The 23,492-nt window shown below is 43.8% G+C and overlaps 3 non-coding genes across 3 annotated transcripts; all 3 read right to left on the bottom strand.

Moving 5' to 3' along the window:
* Positions 1–2,023: 2,023 nt before the first annotated feature.
* Positions 2,024–2,130, bottom strand: LOC120262663. The gene has a single exon (XR_005536923.1). It is a non-coding gene; the product is annotated as a small nucleolar RNA R71 (small nucleolar RNA).
* A 3,968-nt stretch (positions 2,131–6,098) lies between these two features.
* Positions 6,099–6,203, bottom strand: LOC120262620. Its single transcript, XR_005536884.1, has one exon. It is a non-coding gene; the product is annotated as a small nucleolar RNA R71 (small nucleolar RNA).
* A 3,256-nt stretch (positions 6,204–9,459) lies between these two features.
* Positions 9,460–9,566, bottom strand: LOC120262575. The gene has a single exon (XR_005536841.1). It is a non-coding gene; the product is annotated as a small nucleolar RNA R71 (small nucleolar RNA).
* Positions 9,567–23,492: the final 13,926 nt, after the last annotated feature.

Here is a 23,492-nt window from a genome sequence, read left to right as displayed (position 1 = left end):
GAGAATCCACATGGGCGTGTGGAAATTATCCACGCCCGTGTGGAAATTCCGCACGGGCCCGTGGAGCATACACGGCCGTGTAGTCGCTCGATTCCAGCCCTATTTAAAGCCGATTCAGCCTCGATTTTGGTATTCTTTTCTCCATCTTTTCCCCAACTTGAGAGAGAGCTTCGGCTAGGGTTTTGAGGGGTATTGGCCAAGGTTTTGGGGAGGTTCTCCGGCTCCGACATTGTCATTCCTTAGGAAGAAGGTTGGTAGTGGAGCTTCCGTAGAGGCGTATCGTATACCGGACGAGGGAATCCTTGGACCACGAGTAGAGGACTATCCACAAGACCATCGACACGACTATCGAGGGGGTTTCTTTATGGATTTATTACTTTTATATTTTATTTCATTGATTGTACTTAGCTCCATGGAGAGCTAAACTCCTAGTGGGTACTCGGGTATTGTCAACCCTAGGATGTATTTGTTTCTTTGAACCTCTTTATTATGCTTTCAATAAATTGATGCTTATTGTGAGTTCCAACCTTGAATGCTTGATTGTATGAACATTTCCCCTAGAGTGACACTAGGGTTGAGAGTTCTTGTTGGTAACCTTGTGAGTGAGTGACACACCACGAGCGTTAGACAAAGCTAGGTTGGAGAGGGTTGAGAGGGTGAGTCGAGAGGTACAGGAGCGTCCCCTTTCCCCTCCAGCGTGATAGATTCAACCTCCGTTCCTCGAGTTCTTTGCAGCTATAATAGAGTGAATGGTCTAAGGGATAAACTTCCGCTGGGGCTTAGTTGCGCGTGCAACGGAGTGAAGCGTTGAGGTGATCTTAGTATCTAGGGCTCAATTGTGGTTAGGCACCTTATACCTGGACCAAAGGGTTAGGTCTATATTAAGGAAGAGATTTATCACTTGGAATCCCTGGAGCTCATTGCAACTCTATGCGAGTGCGAGGTGTTGAGATTGTTCGATTTCTCCTCCGGGACATGTATAAAGTTAGGCATAGTTGACCTCAGATTTGGGACTATGTAATTAAGGATGTCCACGACTCACCATTTCAGTGATTAGGAAGTATAATAGAGGGTTCTTGTACTTGAAACAATTATCCTAGATGGAGCGTTATCCGGGTACCCCATTTTTATCGATTGCCTTATCCCCTTCTTTACTTTTGCTCTCTTTCTTGTTGCTTTTACTGTTGAGAATTGAATCATTGTCACACTCATTATCATTGATCTTTTACATAGCTAAGAATCGAATTGAGTATTTTTATTCCCTACTCCCTATGGATTCGATACCCGCTCACCCGGGATTATTACTTCGACAAACCCGTGCACTTGTGGGATATACGGAAGGGACCTTGTCAAGTGTTTGGCGCCGTTGCCGGGGAGTAGGCATTTAGAGATACTTTGCACTTCATTTTCTTAGCTATTTCACCTCACATTCTATTTCATATCTTCTTATTCTATCATCGTTCTGATTTTCTTTTTATTTCTTTTTGGTGCAGCTCCAGGTTATGACCCGAGGGAATCCATCAATATTGAATGAAGGAGACCCTGAGCTTGAACGTACACTTAGAAGAAAAAAAAAGAACCTGTGGAAAAACAGCATAATTCAGCTGATTTGGAAGGAGAGGAATCTGAAAACATGGCAGGACAGAATGAGCAACAGTGAACACTATCCGACTATACCATACCTTTAGTGTTGGGGACACAATCGAGTATTGTGTGCCCTCCGATTATAGCTCAGAACTTTGAGCTAAAGCCGGCATTTATCCATATGCTGCAACAGTCCGCACAATTCAACGGTTTGGCCGATGAGGATCCAAATAGTCACATAGAGAGCTTTCTCGAGGTGTACGATATGCTGATGATAAATGGGATGACGGATGATGCCATCAAATTAAGAGCCTTCCAATTTTCCTTGAAAGGGAAAGTGAAGCAGTGGCTACACTCATTACCTAGAGCATCAATTACTACATGGGACAAGATGGTAGAAGCTTTTCTAGCCCGTTATTTCCCTCTCGGAAAATCAGCAAAGCTTAGGAATGAGATCTCGTCCTTTGTTCAGTTGGAATTGGAGTCTCTATTCGAGATATGGGAAAGGTTCAAGGAGCTCCTGAGAAAGTGTCCATAACACGAATTCCTGGAGTTGATGATTGTTCAAACCTTCTACAATGGTTTGAAACCGAGCACAAGGCAACTCTTGGATGCGGCAGCAGGAGGTACCTTAGGTAGCAAAACCCCCGATGAGGCTTGTTAATTAATTGGGGAAATATGGTTAAATAGTTACCAATGGAATGCTAGAGAGAAGAAAAAGTTGGCTGGTATCCATGAAATTGATGCGGTAACCTCATTGGCGGCGCAAGTGGAGAGTCTTAGTAAGAAGCTAGATCTCATAGCTTCGAATAGAGTTGCGGCCATGACCAACTGCACTGGTTGTGATGGAGGACATGCTTCCTCCGATTGCCCGATCTCTTTTGGTAATGTTTCTTCAGTGGAAAACGTTGACTTTGTAGGTAATGGCATGAGACCTCAAGGGAACCCATATAGCAATTCCTACAATTCAGGTTGGAAGAATCATCCCAACCTTTCATGGAGTAATCAAGGACCACAAAAGGCCATGAGGCCACCAGGTTTCCAACAACAACAATAAGCCCCTCAAGTGGAAAACAGAATTTCAGGCCTGGAAACCCGAATGACGGATTTAGAGAAGCACTTGGCTAGATTTGTTCAATCTGCAAATACACGGTTTGAATCAGTCGAGGCTACACTTCGCAACCACACAGCTTCTTTGCACAACCTTGAAAATCAGGTGGGGCAAATTGCGAAGTCTCTCTCCAAAAGGCCATATGGAAGTTTACCAAGCAATACGGAAACCAACCCTAGAGAACATGTGAAGGCGATCACTTTGAGGAGTGGTCGTGAGGTTGATGGAAGGCTTCCGAGTGAGAAGCCAAAAGAACACGCACCCGAGGTTGTAGAGGTTGAGGAGGGAGCGAAGAAAGAGAAAGACGTGGCATCCTAACCTTTCAAGCCAAGAATCCCTTATCCCTCTATATTGAAAAATGACCAAGGGGATGAACAGTATAAGAAGTTCATGAGTTTATTCAAGCAACTCCACATCAACATTCCTTTTGTAGAGGCATTAGCTCAAATGCCTAAGCATGCTAAGTTCTTGAAAGATTTGTTGACCAACAAGAGGAAATTGGAGGAGAGTGCGTCAGTGGTGCTAGAGGCTTCATGCTCGGCGGTGCTGCAAAAGAACATGCCGAACAAGAAGAAAGACCCGGTAAGCTTCATGCTCGGCGGTACCTTATGTAGCAAGACCCTCGATGAGGCCCATCTATTAATTGAAGAAATGGGATTAACAACTACCAATGGTATGCCAGGGAGAAGAAAAAGGTGGCCGGCCTCTATGAGATAGATATAGTAACCTCATTGGTGGCTCAAGTGGAATCATTGAGTAAGAAGTTAGATCTCCTAACTTCGAATAGAGTGGCGGCCGTGACTACTTGCACCGGGTGTGGTGGAGGACATGCTCCCGACAATTGCCCAATCTCTATTGGTGATGCATCTTCAGTTGAGAATGTCGATTTTATGGGTAATGGCATGAGAAATCAAGGAAACACATATAATAATACCTACAACCCGGGTTAGAAGAGTCATCCCAATTTCTCGTGGAGCAACCAAGGTCCACAAAATGCCATGGGGCCACCGGTTTCCAACAACAAGCCCCAAACATGGAGAACCGAGTTTTAGGTTTAACTAGGTTTGCACAATCATCTGATACAAGGGCTACCTTAGAGGATGTGTGAAGCTACTACCATCTTTGAAATTATTGTCACTTGTGTAGTTAAATAAGTCCCTTATACTTAGAGCTTTGAGGAGTATACCTTGGGTTGACTTGAGGGAGTCCACACACTTTCACGATTTCAGGTTTGTTGTCCTTTTTTATTCAATTTTTTATCTAGAGTTTCAGTTTTTCACATTTAGTGTTGAAATTTCCCTCACTTGTAGAATGCTCTCTTTGTATACTTTGGTGAACCTAAGCCCAAGAACTTCCAATATTTTCTTCATTGATACACATAACGTTTTTAATTTTTTTTGTTTCGGGGACAAGCAAAAAGCTTAAGTGTAGGGGAGTTTGATAAGTGCTTGTGCGATACTGAATCTGAAAGCCTTCATTCCTTATGTTGAGCATTACTTTTCTCGAGGTTTTTACACTAATATGTGTGTTTTCATGTTACTTTTATGCAGGTAGGGTTGTGAAGCCGAGTATGAAGGAAATAGGCCATTGTGGATCATAATGCACCAATTTTGTAGGAAATCTTGCTAAGGTTCAAACGCAAAGACATAGGGTCGGTGTGAGATGCTAGAGTGTGTGCCAACCTCCTCGTATTCGAGTGGGCACATCAATTTGGAGGGGCACAATGGCAGTCACATTCGAGCATTCCGACTTATGCACATAGAACAAGAGCTCCACCAACGTGTATACTATTGAAGAAGCAAGTGATCCACGACATGAACGTGTGGCCATTTGCGTTACCCCAATGAAAGTATGGAATTGGAGAGGGTTGAGAGGGTTGAGAGGGTGAGTGAGTGACACACCATGAGTGTTAGACAAAGCTAGGTTGGAGAGTGTTGAGAGGGTGAGTCGAGAGGTACAGGAGCATCCCCTTTCCCCTCCTGCGTGATAGATTCTACCTCCGTTCCTCGAGTTCTTTGCGGCTATAATAGAGTGAATGGCCTAAGGGATGAACTTCTGTTGGGGCTTAGTTGCACGTGCAACGGAGTGAAGCGTTGAGGTGATCTTAGTATCTAGGGCTCAATTGTGGTTAGGGACCTTCCACCTGGACCAAAGGGTTAGGTCTATATTAAGGAAGAGATTTATCACTTGGAAACCCTGGAGCTCATTGCAACTCTATGCGAGTGCGAGGTGTTGAGATTGTTCAATTTCTCCTCCGGGACATGTATAGAGTTAGGCATAGTTGACCTTAGATTTGGGACTATGTAATTAAGGATGTCCACGACTCACCATTGCATTGATTAGGAAGCATAATAGAGGGTTCTTGCACTTAAAACAATTATCCTAGGTGGAGCATTATCCGGGTACCCCATCTTTATTTATTGCCTTACCCCCCTTCTTTAATTTTGCTCTCTTTCTTGTTTCTTTTACTGTTGAGAATTGAATCATTGTCACACTCATTATCATTGATCTTTTACATAGCTAAGAATCGGATTATGTATTTTTATTCCCTACTCCCTGTGGATTCGATACCCGCTCACCGGGGATTATTACTTTGATAAACCCGTGCACTTGCGGGATATATGCAAGGGGACCTTGTAACCTACTCTTTGTGGATACAATACCCACTCATCTGGGATTATCACTTCGACACCCGTGCACTTGCGGTTTACACGCATATATGGAGATGTCAAGTTTTTGGCACCGTTACCGGGGAGTAGGCGTTTAGAGATACTTTGCACTTTGTTTTCTTAACTATTCATTTATTCATTCTATTTTATATTTTCTTATTCTATCATCATTCTGATTTTTTTTTCTTTCTTTTTGGGTGCAGCTTCAGGTTATGACCCGAGGGAACCCCTTAATACTGATTCAAGGAGATCTCGAGCTTGAATGTACACTGAGAAGAAAAGGGAAAGAACATGTACAAGAACAGTCTAATCTAGCTGATTTGGAAGTAGAAGAATCTGAAAACATGGCAGATAAGAATGATCAGCAGCAGACATTATCTGATTATGCCAGACCTTCAGTATTAGGGACACAATTGAGCATTGTGCGTCCCCTGATTACAACCCAGAACTTCGAGCTAAAGCCGACATTCATCCACATGTTGTGGCAATCCGCACAGTTCAATGGTTTGCCCGATGAGGATCCAAACAGTCATATAGAGAACTTTCTCGAGGTGTGTGATATGCTGAAGATAAACGGGGTGACAGATGATGCTATCAAGTTGAGAGCTATCCCATTTTCCTTGAAAAGGATAACGAAGCAGTGACTACACTCATTACCTAGAGCCTTGATTACCACATGAAAGGAGATGGTAGAAGGTTTTCTTGCCTGATATTTCCCTCCCGAAAAATCTGCAAAGCTTAGGAATAAGATCTCGTCCTTTGTACAATTGGAATTGCAGTCTATTTAAGACATGGGAAAGGTTCAAGGAGCTCCTGAGAAAGTTCCCGCAACACGGATTCCCGGAGTGGATGATTTTTCAGACCTTTTACAACGGTCTGAATCTGAGTACAAGGCAACTCTTGGATGCGGCAGCAGGATGTACCTTAGGTAGCAAGACCCCTGGTGAGGCCCGTCAACTACTTGAAGAAATTGGGTTAAATAACTACCAATGGAATGCTAGGGAGAAGAAAAAGGTGGCCGGTCTCCATGTGATAGATGTAGTAACTTCATTGGCAGCTCAAGTGTAATCATTGAGTAAGTTGTTAGATCACCAAACATCAAATAGAGTGGTAACTGTGACTACTTGCACCTGGTGTGCTGGAGGACATGCTCCCTCCGATTGCCCGATCTCTATTGGTGATGCATCTTTGGTGGAGAATGTCGATTTTGTGGGTAATGGCATAAGGAATCAAGGAAATCCATACAGCAACACCAATAATCCAGGCTGGAAGAGTCATCCCAATTTCTAGTGGAGCAACCAAGGTCCACAAAAGGCCATGGGGCCACCGGTTTCTAATAATAGCAGCAAGCGCCAAACTTGGAGAATCGAATTTCAGGTTTGGAGACCCGAATGAACGATTTGGAGAAGGCCTTAACTAGGTTTGTGCAATCATCTAATACAAGGTTCCAATCCGTTGAGGCTACACTTCACAACCACACCGCCTCTTTGCATAATCTTGGAAATCAAGTAGGGCACATTCCGAAGTCCTTATCGGAAAGGCTACAAGGAAGCTTGCAGAGTAACACCGAGACCAACCCTAGAGAGCATGTGAAGGCGATTACTTTGAGAAATGGTCGTGAGGTTGAGGGTAAGCTTTCGAGTGAGAAGCCCAATGAACACGCACCCGAGGTTATAGAGGTTGAGAAAGGAGCAAGCAAAGAGAAGGAGATAGCACCCCTACCTTTGAAGCCAAGAATCCTTTATCCCTTTAGATTGAAGAATGACCAAAGGGATGAACAGTATAAGAAGTTCCTGAGTTTGTTCAAACAACTTCACATCAATTTTCCTTTTGTTGAGGCATTGGCTCAAATGCCTAAGTATGCAAAATTCTTGTAAGACTTGTTGACCAACAAGAGGAAGTTAGAGGAGAGTACTTCAGTGATTTTAGATGCATCTTGCTCGGAGGTTTTGCAAAACAACATTCTGAACAAGAAGAAAGACCCGGGAAGCTTCATCATTCTGTGTTATCTTGGTAATCTAGTTGAAGAAATGACATTGGCGGACTCAGGGATCAGTATCAACGTCATGCCATACATGTTCTTTCAAAAGCTAGGCTAGGGCGAGCCTAGGCCTACTCGGATGACTTTGCAATTAGCGGAGCGAATGGTGAGACATCCGAGGGGCATCACAGAAGACGTGCTTGTCAAGGTGGACAAGTACATTTTTCCGGTTGACTTTGTAGTGCTAGAAGTCGATGAGGATGCCGATGTACCCTTAATACTTGTGAGGCCGTTCTTGCAGACTTCCAAAGCCTTGATTGACATTGACGTTGGAGAGCTAACATTGAGAGTTGGAGATGGCAAGCTCACATACCGCCTTGCTGAAGCCATGCGGCATTCTCTTAATTTCGATGATACTTTGTATTTTCTAGACACTACTGATGACATTGTTAATGAATACATGCAGGAACTGTTCAATCCAGACCCGTATGAGGGTCTATTTAACCAAGAGGAGGCAATGAAGAAGTAATGGTGCTTGGTTCGACGGAAGAACTACCATCTACCCCGGGGATCTTGAAGAAGGTGCTCCGGAAATTGAAGAGGGCTAGGAGACTCCACCAGAAATGCTCCAAGGCTATTGGGGACGTGCGTGTACTGAACAAACTGGGTGAATCATTGCTAGGTGGTCCCAAGCCTGATAATTCACCCTCTACACCCAAGAGATCTTGCTTATCGTGCTTCCAAGCTATAGGTAAGAGGGAAACTTTCATCTATGAGCCCCCGTGAGGTAAGACAAGGTACATCAAGCTAAGTGACGTTAAACAAGCGCTTCTTGGGAGGTAGCCCAAGTGTTTACTATTTTCGTAGTTTAGTAGTTTAGTGTGTGCATGAGTAAAGTGTTGAGTGTTTGTGTCTTGATTTTTATATACTTGTGCTGCAATTTTATTGTCGGTTTTGAATTGTCATTGTGTGTTTTCATGTGGATTTACTGAAGTTGGGTCGTTTAAACTATTTCTAATGTTTTTCTCTGGTAAAATTTGCATATTAAGGCAGGCTCTGAGTGTGTAAATATGTTCTAAAATTTTCTGCAGAGCCTGCAGAATTTTCTAAGGCATCTAGAGAAAACACACGGGCGTGTGGAATTTTCGCACGATAGTGAATTTGCATTATGAGCTCATCTAGAGAAGGCACAGCGGCGTGGACTCGCTCCAGTGAAAGATCATGCGATTCTCGCACGCCTGTGGGTAATTTCCGCAAGGGCGTGTGAATTCTTGCTAAGATTGGAAGATTATCCCGAAAGCACACAGGGGTGTGGACTTGACTCTGTGGGTGACCTTGTAAAAATCGCACGGGCATAGGTAATTTCTACACGCCCGTGCGAATCTCTGCTGAGGAGCTCTCTCCATCCCGAGAAGAGACAGGGGCATGCGCTTGCCCGTGTGAGTTGGGCCTGTGAATGTCCACGCTCGTGTGGAATTTCCACAAGGGCGTGTAGAATACTTAGTAATTTTTCTCGGATGTTGAAAGATGCCACAGGGGCGTGTGGCTACCCCTGTTGGTCAGGCACATGGGCATGGGTATTTCCCACACGCTCGTGTATTTGCTTTTAGAGGCATTGAGTACTTTCCTGAGAGCGCAGAGGGGCGTCCATCTACCCCTGTGAGGCTTTCCTGTGGAGACGCAGGGGCGCGGGTAATTTCCGTAAGGCCGTGCGAATGTATAGAACGCTAAGAGGCGCGAGTCCTTTTTCCTCCATTTGTCTGAGAGCACTCCTATATTGTTTCTCGACCTCGTATCACCAATTTGGAAGGATTTTGCTTGGTTTTCTGGCTATTTTCAAAGCTTTCTCATCTGAACTTGACGGTAAGCCCTATCTTTGATTTCCTTCACAGATTCATGATTTACATCGATGAAACTACTCAATAATGCTTCATTTCATCAATTAGAATGGTTATTTATATTTAGAACAAAGGAGAAGCGTTATAATGGTGCATTTGTGGAGTTTGAGACGTGGCCGTGCATTTGTTCACGGCCCGTGGATACACACGGGCTTGCTGAAATTCCGCACGATCGTGTGGATTTCTGCAGCTATGGTTAATTAACTTGTTTGCTAGAAGCTTAGGAATGAGATCTCATCATTTGTACAGTTGGAATTGGAGTCTCTGTTTGAGATGTGGGAAAGGTTCAAGGAGCTCCTGAGAAAGTGCCCGCAACACGGATTCCCGAAGTTGATGATTGTTCAAACCTTTTACAATGGTCTAAATTTGAATACAAGGCAACTCTTGGATGCTGCAGCAGGCGGTACCTTATGTAGCAAGACCCTCGATGAGGCCCATCTATTAATTGAACAAATGGGATTAACAACTACCAATGGTATGCCAGGGAGAAGAAAAAGGTGGCCGACCTCTATGAGATAGATATAGTAACCTCATTGGTGGCTCAAGTGGAATCATTGAGTAAGAAGTTAGATCTCCTAACTTCGAATAGAGTGGCGGCCGTGACTACTTGCAACGGGTGTGGTGGAGGACATGCTCCCGACAATTGCCCAATCTCTATTGGTGATGCATCTTCAGTTGAGAATGTCGATTTTATGGGTAATGGCATGAGAAATCAAGGAAACACATATAATAATACCTACAACCCGGGTTGGAAGAGTCATCCCAATTTCTCGTGGAGCAACCAAGGTCCACAAAAGGCCATGGGGCCACCGGTTTCCAACAACAAGCCCCAAACATGGAGAACCGAGTTTTAGGTTTAGAGACCCGAATGAATAATTTGGAGAAGGCCTTAACTAGGTTTGCACAATCATCTGATACAAGGGCTACCTTAGAGGATGTGTGAAGCTACTACCATCTTTGAAATTGTTGTCACTTGTGTAGTTAAATAAGTCCCTTATACTTAGAGCTTTGAGGAGTATACCTTGGGTTGACTTGAGTGAGTCCACACACTTTCACGATTTCAGGTTTGTTGTCCTTTTTTATTCAATTTTTTATCTAGAGTTTCAGTTTTTCACATTTAGTGTTGAAATTTCCCTCACTTGTAGAATGCTCTCTTTGTATACTTTGGTGAACCTAAGCCCAAGAACTTCCAATATTTTCTTCATTGATACACATAACGTTTTAATTTTTGTTTCAGGACAAGCAAAAGCTTAAGTGTAGGGGAGTTTGATAAGTGCTTGTGCGATACGAATGCGAAGCCTTCATTCCTTATGTTGAGCATTACTTTTCTCAGGTTTTTACACTAATATGTGTGTTTTTATGTTACTTTTATGCAGGTAGGGTTGTGAAGCCGAGTATGAAGGAAATAGGCCATTGTGGATCATAATGCACCAATTTTGTAGGAAATCTTGCTAAGGTTCAAACGCAAAGACATAGGTCAGGTGTGAGATGCTAGAGTGTGTGCCAACCTCCTCGTATTCGAGTGGGCACATCCATTTGGAGGGGCACAATGGCAGTCACATTCGAGCATTCCGACTTATGCACATAGAACAAGAGCTCCACCAACGTGTATACTATTGAAGAAGCAAGTGATCCACGACATGAACGTGTGGCCATTTGCGTTACCCCGATGAAAGTATGGAATTGGAGAGGGTTGAGAGGGTTGAGATGGTGAGTGAGTGACACACCATGAGTGTTAGACAAAGCTAGGTTGGAGAGGGTTGAGAGAGTGAGTCGAGAGGTACAGGAGCATCCCCTTTCCCCTCCGGCGTGATAGATTCTACCTCTGTTCCTCGAGTTCTTTGCGGCTATAATAGAGTGAATGGCCTAAGGGATGAACTTCTGCTGGGGCTTAGTTGCACGTGCAGCGGGTGAAGCGTTGAGGTGATCTTAGTATCTAGGGCTCAATTGTGGTTAGGGACCTTCCACCTAGACCAAAGGGTTAGGTCTATATTAAGGAAGAGATTTATCACTTGGAAACCCTGGAGCTCATTGCAACTCTATGCGAGTCGAGTTGTTGAGATTGTTCGATTTCTCCTCCGGGACATGTATAGAGTTAGGCATAGTTGAACTTAGATTTGGGACTATGTAATGTAAGGATGTCCATGACTCACCATTGCATTGAGTAGGAAGGTATAATAGAGGGTTCTTGTACTTGAAATATTATCCTAGGTGGAGCATCATCCGAGTACCCCATCTTTATTTGATTGCCTTACCCCTCTTCTTTACTTTCTTGCTCTCTTACTTGTTTCTTTTATTATTGAGAATTGAATCAATTTCACACTAATCAATATTGATCTTCCATATAGCTAAGATCCAAATTAAGTATTTTCACTCCCTACTCCCTGTGGATTCGACCCCGCTCACCCGGGATTATTACTTCGACTAACCCGTGCACTTGCGGGATATACGCAAGGGGACCTTGTCAATGAACTATTGTTAGGCGGTCCCAATCCCGATAATTCACCCTCTACACTGAAGAGATTTCGGTCATCATGCTTCCAAGCCATGGGTAAGAGGGCAACATTCATTTATGAACCCCCGTGAGGTAAGACAAGGTACGTCAAGCTAAGTAATGTTAAACAAGTGCTTCTTGGGATGCAACCCAAGTGTTTACAGTTTTCATAGTTATGAGTGTTGGTGTCTTGATTTTTATATACTTGAGCGGCAATTTTATTGTGGGTTTTGAATTGTCAACATGTGTTTTCACGTGGATTTGGCGAAGTTGGGTCATTTGAGCTATTTTTCATGTTTTTCATTGGTAAAATTTCCATATTAGGACAGGCTCTAAGTGTGTAAACAGGTTCAGGAATTTTCTGCAGAGCCTGAAGAAGTTTCTAAGGCATCCAGAGAAAACACACGGGCGTGTGAAATTTCTGCACGCCCGTGAATTTACATTGCGAGCTCATCCAAAGAAGGCACAAGGGCATGGACTCACCCCTTTGAATGACCATGCAATTCTCACAGGCCCGTGGCTAATTTTCGCAAGGGCGGGTGAATTCCTACAAAGATTGGCAGATTATCCCGAAAGCACACAGGGGCGTGGACTCGACTCTGTGGGCGATCTTGTGAAAATCGCATGGGCGTGGGTAATTTCTACACACCCGTGCGAATCTCTGCAGAGGAGCTCTCTTCATCCCGAGAAGTCACAGGGGCATGCGCTTTCCCCTGTGAGTTGGGCTTGTCAATGCCCACGCCCGTGTGTAATTTCTACACAGGTGTGTGAAACACTTAGTAATTCTTCTTGGTTGGATAGAGAAGCCACTGGGGCGTGAGGCAGCCCCTATGGGTCAGGCACAAGAGCGTGGGTATTTCCCACACACCCATGTATTTGCGTTCAGAGGCAGTGAGTGCTTTCCTGAGAGCGCACAAGGGCGTGCATCTGGCCTTTTAAGGCTTTACTGTGGAGATGCACGGGCGTGGGTAATTTCCGCACGCCTGTGAGGATGTCCAGAACATCAAGAGGCGTCAGTCCTTTTAAAAGGAGTATCGTTTCTCTTCACCCTCATATCCTCCATTTGTTTTAGAGCACTCCTATTTTGATTCCCGACCTCGTATCGCCAATTTGGAAGGATTTTGCTTGTTTTTCCGGCCATTTTCAAAGCTTTCTCATCTTCACTCGACGGTAAGCCCTATCTTTGATTTTCTTCACAAATTCATCATTATATTTACAACAAAGTAGAAGCGTTATGATTCTGCATTTGTGGAGTTTGAGGAACAACCATGTGTTTGTTCAAGTCCCGTTGACTCACATGGGCGTGCGGAAATTCCGCACAACCGTGTGGATTTCATTAGCTATGTTTAATTAATTTGTTTGATCGATCCTCTTTCAATTTTTGAAGTTTATGGCACCTCGGTCAAAGAAGCAAGCTGATAAGCGACCACGAGAGTCATCTCCTAAGTCCGAGAGCATGAGATTCACCATCCCTAAGCACCAGGCTCTGTTCGAGCATGTGTCGAGACTTCGGTTCGGACAGACTCTATTCTTAGATACGAGCATATTGAGAGATTTACAGTAGGGAGACAAGTTCACCGATGAGGTTGAGGATCTAGTGTCGGTGGGTGGTTGGAGGTAGTTGTTGTCGATTAGAGAGCCAGCCATCTGGGACCTTACACTAGAGGTTATGTCGTCATTCGAGTTTGACAGATCATATAGGAGATTCAGCGACCTTGATACTGTTTAGTCCAGAGCACTTGGACATCACTATCGTCTGGGTATCACTCAATTTCAATTCAGCTCGGCTTGTATGAGGAGGCATTTACAAACATTGAGGAGTACTCTCAGTTACCGACCGATTATCCTGGAGCCCTGAATCCACAGAGAGCTTACAGAGCATTATGTGGTTAGGGCCAGTATGAGCCAGGGGTGTCCAAGGACACTTGCCTTTCCTGACCTACTAACCGATATCTACATGCCATCATGAGCAGGTCGGTGGATGGCCGTGGTGATAGCACTGTCGTTCTTATCCGGCAAGAGCTTCTGTACTTGTATTGGATGATGCAGCGCATACCGATCCATCTAGGGCACATCGTCGCTGAGTACATTCAACATCAGGGTCACTATGCTAGATTGGTAGTGATCTTCTTAGGCCCTTACACTACAAGTCTAGTTCTGGGTAAGGGTCTCTTGGGCGAAATTCGGGAGGCCGAGAAGACGAGTATACACGCTCCCCTAAGCACGGAGGCGATGAGGTTGATGGGCATGGTTCGTGAGTTTTTCACGCGGGGGTTTATGCTCTTGTTCTACCGGCCCTAGAGATAGGCGAGGAGGAGGGTGATGATGACGAGGCTTCCCATCCCCCTTACGACCTTGAGTCAAAACCTATGGGCATAGAGGCACCTTCGGGTGATGAGAGGACCCACCCCACATGCCCATGTTTTTCACCATCTTGAGCCTAGGATCACTTTGAGAGGCTCGAGAGACTGTCAGGGGTGATACGGATAGATGTAGCAGAGGCCAGAGCAGAGATTGCCGATATTAGGGCTGCACAGGCCCATAGTATATGGAGTTCATGGCACGTTTTGACACATTACAACAGATCTTAGAGCGAGACGTCAGCTCATCATTTGTCCTGCGATCTGAGGACTTATTAGGCCTCCTCGGCATCTCCGACACCTCCGTCCCCTATTCCAGCACTAGTTGACCCACCATGTACTTCATCAGTAGTAGTAGAGCCAGAGGACGACATCAACACTTGATTTTATTTTCCTAGTCTTTTACTTCCTCATTTTATTTTGGACTTTTACACTCAGAAAGGACTCTCCTTCTAAGTTTATCTTTTATTTTGCTGTCTCAAGTTGTATTCATTGCTTTATCTTTTATATACTTGAGTTATTTTATTTTTATAGAGCTTCACTGAACCCCCTCGTGTATGCATGCAGATGGTCATGTCATCATGGGAATTGAGAATTTGTCATGGGCACGGCCAAGCTGTTTTGGCACTTGGCCTTGTGAGCTTCACAACCCATTGGAACAACATTCCCAAGGACATAGCTCCATCAAATGCAACACTAGGAGTCAGATGAGAATTGTTTTGATTGCTTCTCCCACATCTAAATTTAATTGATTTACATTATGAATGAGCTTGCATGTGTACATTGGGGATAATGTACAAGTTAAGTATAGGAGGGAGTTTCATAGTGCACACATCTCTTTTATTGTAGTTTTGATTGATATACATGCTCACATAGCCAATGGCGGTTCACCTTAGTTTCATTAATTGTATTCTTGAGTTTAGGATAATTTTTAACATTGAATGTTTTCATGCTCTAGTTTTTGCTTGAATTTCTAGGAATTTTTGCCTGATTGACACTTGTTGCATTACTCACTCTTTGAACTCTTTTGGAAACTCATGTTTGATGTATAAGGGACTAGTTATAGTTGTTTCTTGTTTTAATTCTGGAAAAAAATATTAAAATGAAAAAAAAGAACAAAATAGTTTTGTTGTTTAGTTGTGCTTGTTGGGTGTAAAGAGCTACCACCTATGATGTATGAAGCTACTCTCATAAGTCGGATACTAGTTATACCCTAATAAGAGAAAGAGCTATCTCATGGGATGTGTGAAAGCTACCACCCCGGTAGAAAGAGCTACCACCTCGAAAGTGTGAAAGCCATTTTAGCGGCCACTTTGGAAAGGGCTACCTTAGAGGATGTGTGAAGCTACTACCCTTTTTGAATTTTTGTTACCTTTTGTAGATAAATAAGTCCCTTGTACATAGAACTTTGAGGAGTATACTTTGAGTTGACTTGAGTGAGTTCACACACTTACACGATATCGGGTTTGTCGTCCTTTTTTATTCTAGTTTTTAGCTAGAGCATTGATTCTTTTATATTTAGTGTTGAAATTTCCCGTACTTGTAGAATACACTCTTTGCATGCTTTGGTGAACCTAAGGCCAAGCTCTTCCAATGTTTCCTTCATCTATGCATATAATGTATTAATCTTTGCTTGAGGACAAGCAAAAGCTTAAGTATGGGGGAGTTTGATAAGTGTTTGTGCGATAAGAATATGAAGTGTTCTTTCCTTTTTTGAGAATTACTTTTCTCGGGTTTTAACGCTAATATGGGCGTATTTATGTTATTTTATGTAGGTAGGGTTGTGAGGCCGATTATGAGAGAAAGAAGCCAATGTGGATTGTAATGCACTAATTTTGGAGGAAATCTTGCTAAAGGTTCAAACGCGAAGACATAGGTCGGATTCCAGATGCAGGAATGTGTGTCAATCTCCTCGTACTTGAGTTAGCACAACTATTTGGAGGGGAACAAGGGCAGTGACATTCAAGCATTCTGACTTGTTCATATAGAACAAGATCTCCAACAACATGTCCATTATTGAAGAAGAAAGGCGATCCACTTCGTAAATGTGTCCCCGTTTGATTTACCTCGATGAAAGTATGGATTCAGGAGTATTTCAAGCCGGTACTGTAGCAGGGTACTATAGAAATGTTGTAGCAAAGATTTGGTAGCAGCACTGTTTACAGCCGACCGAGAAAACAGAAAAACAGAGAATCCACATGGGCGTGTGGAAACTCCCCATGGCCGTGTGAAAAATCCACAGGGGCACCCACATGGGTGTGTGGATTTTCGATTGACAAGGTCCCCTTGCGTATATCCCGCAAGTGCACGGATTTGTTGAAGTAATAATCCTGGATGAGCGGGTATCGAATCCACAGGAAATAAGGAATAAAAACACTTAATCCGCTTCTTAGCTATGTGAAAGATCAGTAGTGATAAGTGTGACAATGATTCAATTCTCAATAGTAAAAACAACAAGGAAGAGAGTACGAGTAAAGAGGGAGGTAAGACAATCGATAAAGATGGGGTACTCGGATAATGCTCCGCCTAGGATAATCATTTCAAGTGCAAGAATCCTCTATTATGCTTCCTAATCAATGTAATGGTGAGTCGTGGAAATCCTTAAATACATAGTCCCAAATCTAAGGTCAACTATGGCTAACTCTATACATGTCCCGGAGGAGAGATTAAATAATCTCTCAACCTCGCACTCGAATAGAGTTACAATGAGCTCTAGGGATTCCAAGTGATAAATCTCTTCCTAATTATAGACCTAAACCTTTGGTCCTGGTGGAAGGTCCCTAACCATAATTAAGACCTAGATACTAAGATCACCTCAACGCTTCACTCCGTTGCACGTGCAACTAAGCCTCAGTAGAGGGTCATCTCTTAGACCATTCACTCTATTATGGCCGCAAAGAACTCGAGGAAAGGAGGTAGAATCTATCACGTCAGTGGGGAAAGGGGACGCTTGTGTACCTCTTGACTCACCCTCTCAACCCTCTCCAACCTAGCTTTGTCTAACGCTCATGGTGTGTCACTCACTCACAAGGTTACCAACAAGAACTCTCAACCCTGGTTTCACTCTAGGGGAAATATTCATACAATCAAGCATTCAAGGTTGGAACTCACAATAAACATGAATTAATTGAAAGCATAATAAAGAGATTCAATGAAACAAATACATCCTAGGGTTCACAAATACCCAAGTACCCAATAGGGGTTCAGCTCTCCATGGAGATAAGTACAATCAAAGAAATAGAATGTAAAAGCAATGAATCCATAGAGAAACCCCCTCCATAATTGTGTCGATGGTCTTGTGGAAATGGCAGTCACGTCGTGGATCGCTTTGCTTCTTTAATGACGGACAAGTTGGTGGAGATCTTGTTCTATGTGTATAAGTTGGAATGCTTGAGTGTGACTGCCCTTGTACCCCTCTAAATGGTTGTGCTAACTCAAATACGAGAAGGTTGGCACATACTCTAGCATCTCGCACCCAACCTATGTCTTCGCGTTTGAACCTTAGCAAGATTTCCTACAAAATCGGTGCATTATGATCCACATTGGCTTCTTTCCTTCATCCTCGGCCTAGCAACCCTACCTGTACGAAAGTAACATAAAAACACACATCTTAGTGTAAAAACCCAAGAAAAGTAATGCTCAACATAAGGAAAGAATGCTTCCCATTCATATCACACAAGCACTAATCAAACTCCCCCACACTTAAGCTTTTTGCTTGTCCTTAGGTCCACCAAAAGTGCTTGGCCTTAGGTCCACCAAAGTGTATAGAGAGAGCATTCTACAAGTAAGGGAAATTTTAACATTAAATACAAAAAATCAAAGTTCTAGCTAAAAACTTGAATAAAAAAGGACCACAAACCCAAAATCGTGTACGTGTGTGAACTCACTCAAAACAACCCAAGGTATACTCCTCAAAGTTCTAAGTACAAGGGACTTATTTATCTACAAAAGTGACAACAATTTCAAAGATGGTAGTAGCTTCACACATCCTCTAAGGTAGGCCTTTCCAAAGCGGCCGCTAAGGTGGCTTTCACACTTTCGAGGTGGTAGCTCTTTCTACCGGAGTTGTAGCTTTTACTCATCCTATGAGATAGCTCTTTCTCTCATTAGGGCATAGCTAGTATCTGACTTATGAGAGTAGCTTCATACTTCATAGGTGGTAGCTCTTTCCACCCAACAAGCACAAATAAACAATAAAACTATTTTGTTCTTTCTTTTCATTTTCCATTTTTTTTTTAGAATTTAACAAAAGAAACAACTATAACTAGTCCCTTTAACATCTAACATGAGTTTCCAATAGTGTTTAAAGAGTGAGTAGTGCACTAAGTGTAAATCGGGTAAAAATTCCTAGAAATTCAAGCAAGAACTGGAGCATGAAAACATTCAATGTTAAAATTTCTCCTAAACTCAAGAATACAATCATTGTAACTAAGGTGAACCTCCATTGGCTATGTGAGCATGTATATCAATCAAGAACAATAAAAAGGATGTGTGCACTATGAAACTCCCCCCCACACTTAAGTTATACATTGTCCTCAACGTACATATTCAAGCTCACTCAAAATATATATTAATGAAGAATATATATGGGAGAAGCAATCAAAACAATACTCCCCTGACTCCTAGTGTCGCGTTTGATGAAGCTAAGTCCTTGGGAGTAATGTTCCGACGGGTTGTGAAGCTCGCATGGCCAAGTGCCAAAGCACTTTGGCGGTGCCCGTGACAAAGTCTCAATTCCCAAGATGACAAGACCATCTGCACGCATACGAGGGGTTCGAGTGAAGCACGGGAAAAAAACAAAAACTAACTCGAGTATATAAAAAGATAAAGCAATGAATACAACTCGAGATGCAAAATGAAAAATAAACTTAAAAAGGAGAATCCTTTTACGAGTGAACAAGTCTAAAATAAAATAAAAAGAAAGGAAATGCAGAAAAATAAAGTCAAATGTCGGTGTCACGCTCTGTCGGCTCCTCTGCTGCTGCTGGTGGTGGGGAAGCACATGGTGGATCCTGTGGTGCTAAAATAGGTGATGGGGATGCTGGAGGTGCCGAGGGAGCCTAAGGAGTCCTCGGACGCAAGACAAATGATGAGGCGACGTCTCGCTCTAAGATCTGCTACAATACATCGAAAGCGTGCCATGAACTCGTGTAATGAGTGACCTGTGTAACCCTAATCTCTGCAATTTTTGCTCAAGCCTCGACCACCTACCGCCCTGTATCACTCCCACCGCATTCTTGAGCCTCTCAAAGCGATCATGGGCTTGAGGTGGTGTAAACAAACGTACGGGGGGTACGTTCTCCACCACTTGAGGTGCCTCAGTCTCCATTGCTACTCGGCCGAGGGCTCGTCCACCGTATCCTCGAATGGTATATTCAGCACATAAAACACCACTTGGATATTTACTGACCAATCCCATGAGCCTCATTATTTCTAACCCAAGTGGTGTTGGTATTATCATCTTCTCGGCTCCGCTGATTTTGTCTTGTAGACCCATCGCCAAAATGAGTCTAGTAATGTATGGACCAGAGAAAATGACACCTAGTCACGGGTATCTTGTCCTTGATGCTTCAAATACTCCACTAAAATGTGCCCCGGATGGACGGAGCTTATTCCAAAACCATGGAGTATAAAGTACATGCAGTTCTTGCTTGTTTATGACTCCCGTGCTATCACCGCGACCATTCACGACACGCTTATGATGGCGTGAAGATATACGTAACTAGGTCGAGATAAACATGAGGGCCTTAGACACTCCTGGTTCATATCGCCTTACCACATAGTATTTTATACGCCTCCTTGGGAGATAAACCCGACATGTCAATTGGAAGACTCTCATACTCCTCAGTTTCAGTATACTCCTCATCAAATAGACCAAGTCTAGTAGAGAACTATATGACGCTCATATTATGATGTTGCCCAAAAAGCTACGAGGCTGAATAAGCGCTGAGACACTATCAAAATAAGCATAAGAGCGGTTGAATTCAAATGAAACAAGCACCTATAAAGTGAGGGAGCAGATAGCAGGGTCATGAATATTCAATAACTTGTGCCAACTATCGACCAATAATAGTTTCTTGACCTCATCAGCCCATGTCATCTGCTATTTGCACCTTCCTGAGTGACCCAACATCTGGGATTCGTGTTTGACCAAACTTAAGCTTCGCTAACCGTTCAAACCAAGCTCGATGCGCTGGAAGTGTGAATTCCATGTCTTCCGGCTCAGGGGCAGGCCTTCTAGGATGTTTAGCAACTACCTTCTTCGATCTAGTGGCCATACCTGCATGTATTAGAAAAAAAGAAAAATCAATAAGTTTCATTCAGACTGCAGGAAAATAACAACACACGCCAATGCGGAAATTCCACACGCCCATGTACTTTCACGGGGCGTGGAAAATGCACGGCCCTTGCAGCCATTCTTCCAGCTACACCCCTATCTCACTTCCAGATCTTCTCAAAAAAACAAATCATAAACATTTTTAGTAAGAAATCGATGTGCATTATCCATTTTAATCGCATAGTAATCAGCTAGACTCAAAGGAAGTCAGTGATGAGAGGAAACAAAGGCTTCCTGACGAGTTAAAGCTAAACACCCTTACAATCCGCACAATGCACAATCAATCGATTCAAAGACAACAATAGGAGGACATGAGAATGTCGGAAAAATGTTCTTTGGGCAGCTTAGGGTTAGCTTAGGAATAAAGGTGTGACCAATGTATTGGGAGAAGCGAGATAGTCGTTTAATTCCTGGAGATCCACACGGGCGTGCGGGAATTACCCATGCCCGTGTGCCTCATTACGATAGAGCCACAGGGGCATACACATGCCCTTGTACGCTCTCGGGAAAACACCTCATGTCTCAGAACACTCTCCCACAAACGTGTGGAAAATACCCACACCGGTGCGCCACTTCCCACGAGGCGGCCACACGTCCTTGTGGTTTCTCCGGACATCACGAGAAAAAAATAGCTAAGTGTTCCACACGCCCGTGCAGAAATTCCACACGGGCGTGGACATTCACATGCCCAACTCACAAGGGCACCCACACGCCCCTATGTTTTCTCAGTATGAAATGGGATCCTCTACAGAGTTTCACACGGGCGTATGGAAATTACCCATGCTCGTGTACGTTTCACAAAGTCGCCCACAGGGGCGAGTTCATGCCCCTGTTTACTCTCGGGATAATCGGCCAAACTCTGCAGGAATTCACACATCCGTACGGAAATTACACACGGGAGTGCGATATTCGCATGGTCGTTCACAGGGGCAACTGCACGTCCTTGTGCCTTCTCTGGATGAGCTCGCAATACAAATCCACGGGCGTGCCGAAATTCCACACGCCCATGCATTTTCACTGGATGCCTTAGAAAAACCTGTAGGCTCTGCAGAAACTTTCTGAACATGTTTACACACTCAGAGCCTTCCCTAGTATGCAAGTTTTACAAGTGAAAAACATGGAATAAAGCTCAAGTGACACAACTTTGCCTCTTCCACATGAAAACACGCGATGAGTACACAAAGCTCGCAAGAAGATCTCAACAAAGTATCTAAAAATCAAGACACCAACACTTAACAATTATTCTTGAAAACAAACTAAACTAGAAGATAAGAAACAGTAAACACTTGGGTTGCCTCCCAAGAAGGGCTTGTTTAACGTCACTAAGCTTGTCGTACCTTGCCTTACCTCACGGGGGTTCATGGAGGAAATATACTTCTCTATTGTCACTACAAATATCTCCGCCATAGTATGGTTTCAACCTATGTCCATTCAACTTGAATGTGCCCTTCTCCACATGTTCAGAGATTTTCTGCAGAGCCTGTAGATTTTTCTAAGGCATCTAGAGACAACACACGAGCGTGTGGAATTTCCGCACGCCCGTGGATTTGCATTGTGAGCTCATCCAGAGAAGGCACAGAGGTGTGCGGCGGCCCCTGTGAACGACTATGAGACTGTCACACAGCCATGGGTAATTTCCGCACGGGTGTGTGAATTCCTGCAGAGTTAGGTAGATTATCCCGAGAGTACACAGGGGCGTGGACTCGCCCCTGTGGGCGACCTTGTAAAAACTGCACGGGCGTGGGTAATATCCAAATGCCCATGCGAAACTCTGCAAAGGAGTTCTCTACATCCCCAGAAGACACAGGGGCGTGTGGCTGCCCCTGTGAGTTGGGCATGTAAATGTCCACGCCCGTGCGGAATTTCCGCATGGGCATATAGAACACTTGGTATTTTCCTTGGATGTCTAGAGAAGCCACAGGGGCGTGCGACTGCCCTGTGGGTCGGGCGCACAGGGGTGGGTATTTTCCGCACGCCCGTGTGAGATCGTTCAAAGTCAGTGAGAGTTTTTCCCGAGAGAGCACAGGGGCGTGCGTGCACCCCTGTGGCTCTCTTATAATGAGGCGCACGGGCGTGGTTAATTTCCACACGCCGGTGTGGATGCACAGAACGCCAAGGGGAGCGAGTTCTTTTTAAAGAAGATTAGTTTCTCACCATCTTCACTTCCTCTATTCGTTGGAAATATTCTCACATCAGTCTTCGACTCTATAGCGCCAATTTGGTAGGATTTTTTTGTGCGGTTTTCAGGCCAGTTCCTCATTTTCTCATTCCATCCCGTCGGTAAGCCCTATTTATTATTTTCTTTGCCAATTTATGTTTTCCATCGATTAATCTGGTTAATAATTCTGCGTTTCTTCAACTAGAAAGTTGATTTATGTTTAGAACGAAGTAGAAGTGATTTCACGGTGTATTGTTGGATTCTTGAAGCACGGCTGTGCGGTTTTCACGCCCCGTGGATCCACACGGGCGTGCGGAAATTCCCCACGACCGTGTGGATTTCTGCAGCATTAGTTTATCAACTTGTTTGATTGATTTCATTTTAAATTTTGCAGATTATGGCACCTCAGTCGAAGAAGCAAGCTGATAAGTGGCCGCGTGAGTCATCCTCTGAACCTGAGGGCATGAGTTTCGCGATTCCAGAGCATCAGGTTCGCTATAAGCGCTTGTCGAGACTCTGGTTTGGACAGACTCGATTCCTGGATATGAGTATACTGAGAGATCTACACCAGGGAGATGAGCTCGCTGATGAGATCGAGGATCTCATTTCAGTAGGTGGTTGGAGACAGTTATTGATGATTAGAGAGCCAGCCATCCAAGAGTTTGCACTGGAGGTGCTATCATCATTCGAGTTTGATAGATCTTACGTGAGTTTTGATAGTTTGAACACTATTCAGTTTAGAGCACTTGGACACCACCATAGCTTGAGCATCACTCAGTTTTCAGTTATGTTGGCTTGTATGAGGAAGCATTCACAGACACTGAGGAGTACTCTCAGTTACCGACTGATTACCCTGTCACCTTGACACCACAGAGGGCTTACAGAGTACTATATGGTTAG

The sequence above is a fragment of the Dioscorea cayenensis genome, chromosome 5 (assembly GCF_009730915.1).
Source record: "Dioscorea cayenensis subsp. rotundata cultivar TDr96_F1 chromosome 5, TDr96_F1_v2_PseudoChromosome.rev07_lg8_w22 25.fasta, whole genome shotgun sequence".
Taxonomy (NCBI): domain Eukaryota; kingdom Viridiplantae; phylum Streptophyta; class Magnoliopsida; order Dioscoreales; family Dioscoreaceae; genus Dioscorea; species Dioscorea cayenensis.
The sequence above is the reverse complement of the archived record's forward strand: the minus strand, read 5'-3'. Positions and strand labels throughout refer to the sequence as shown.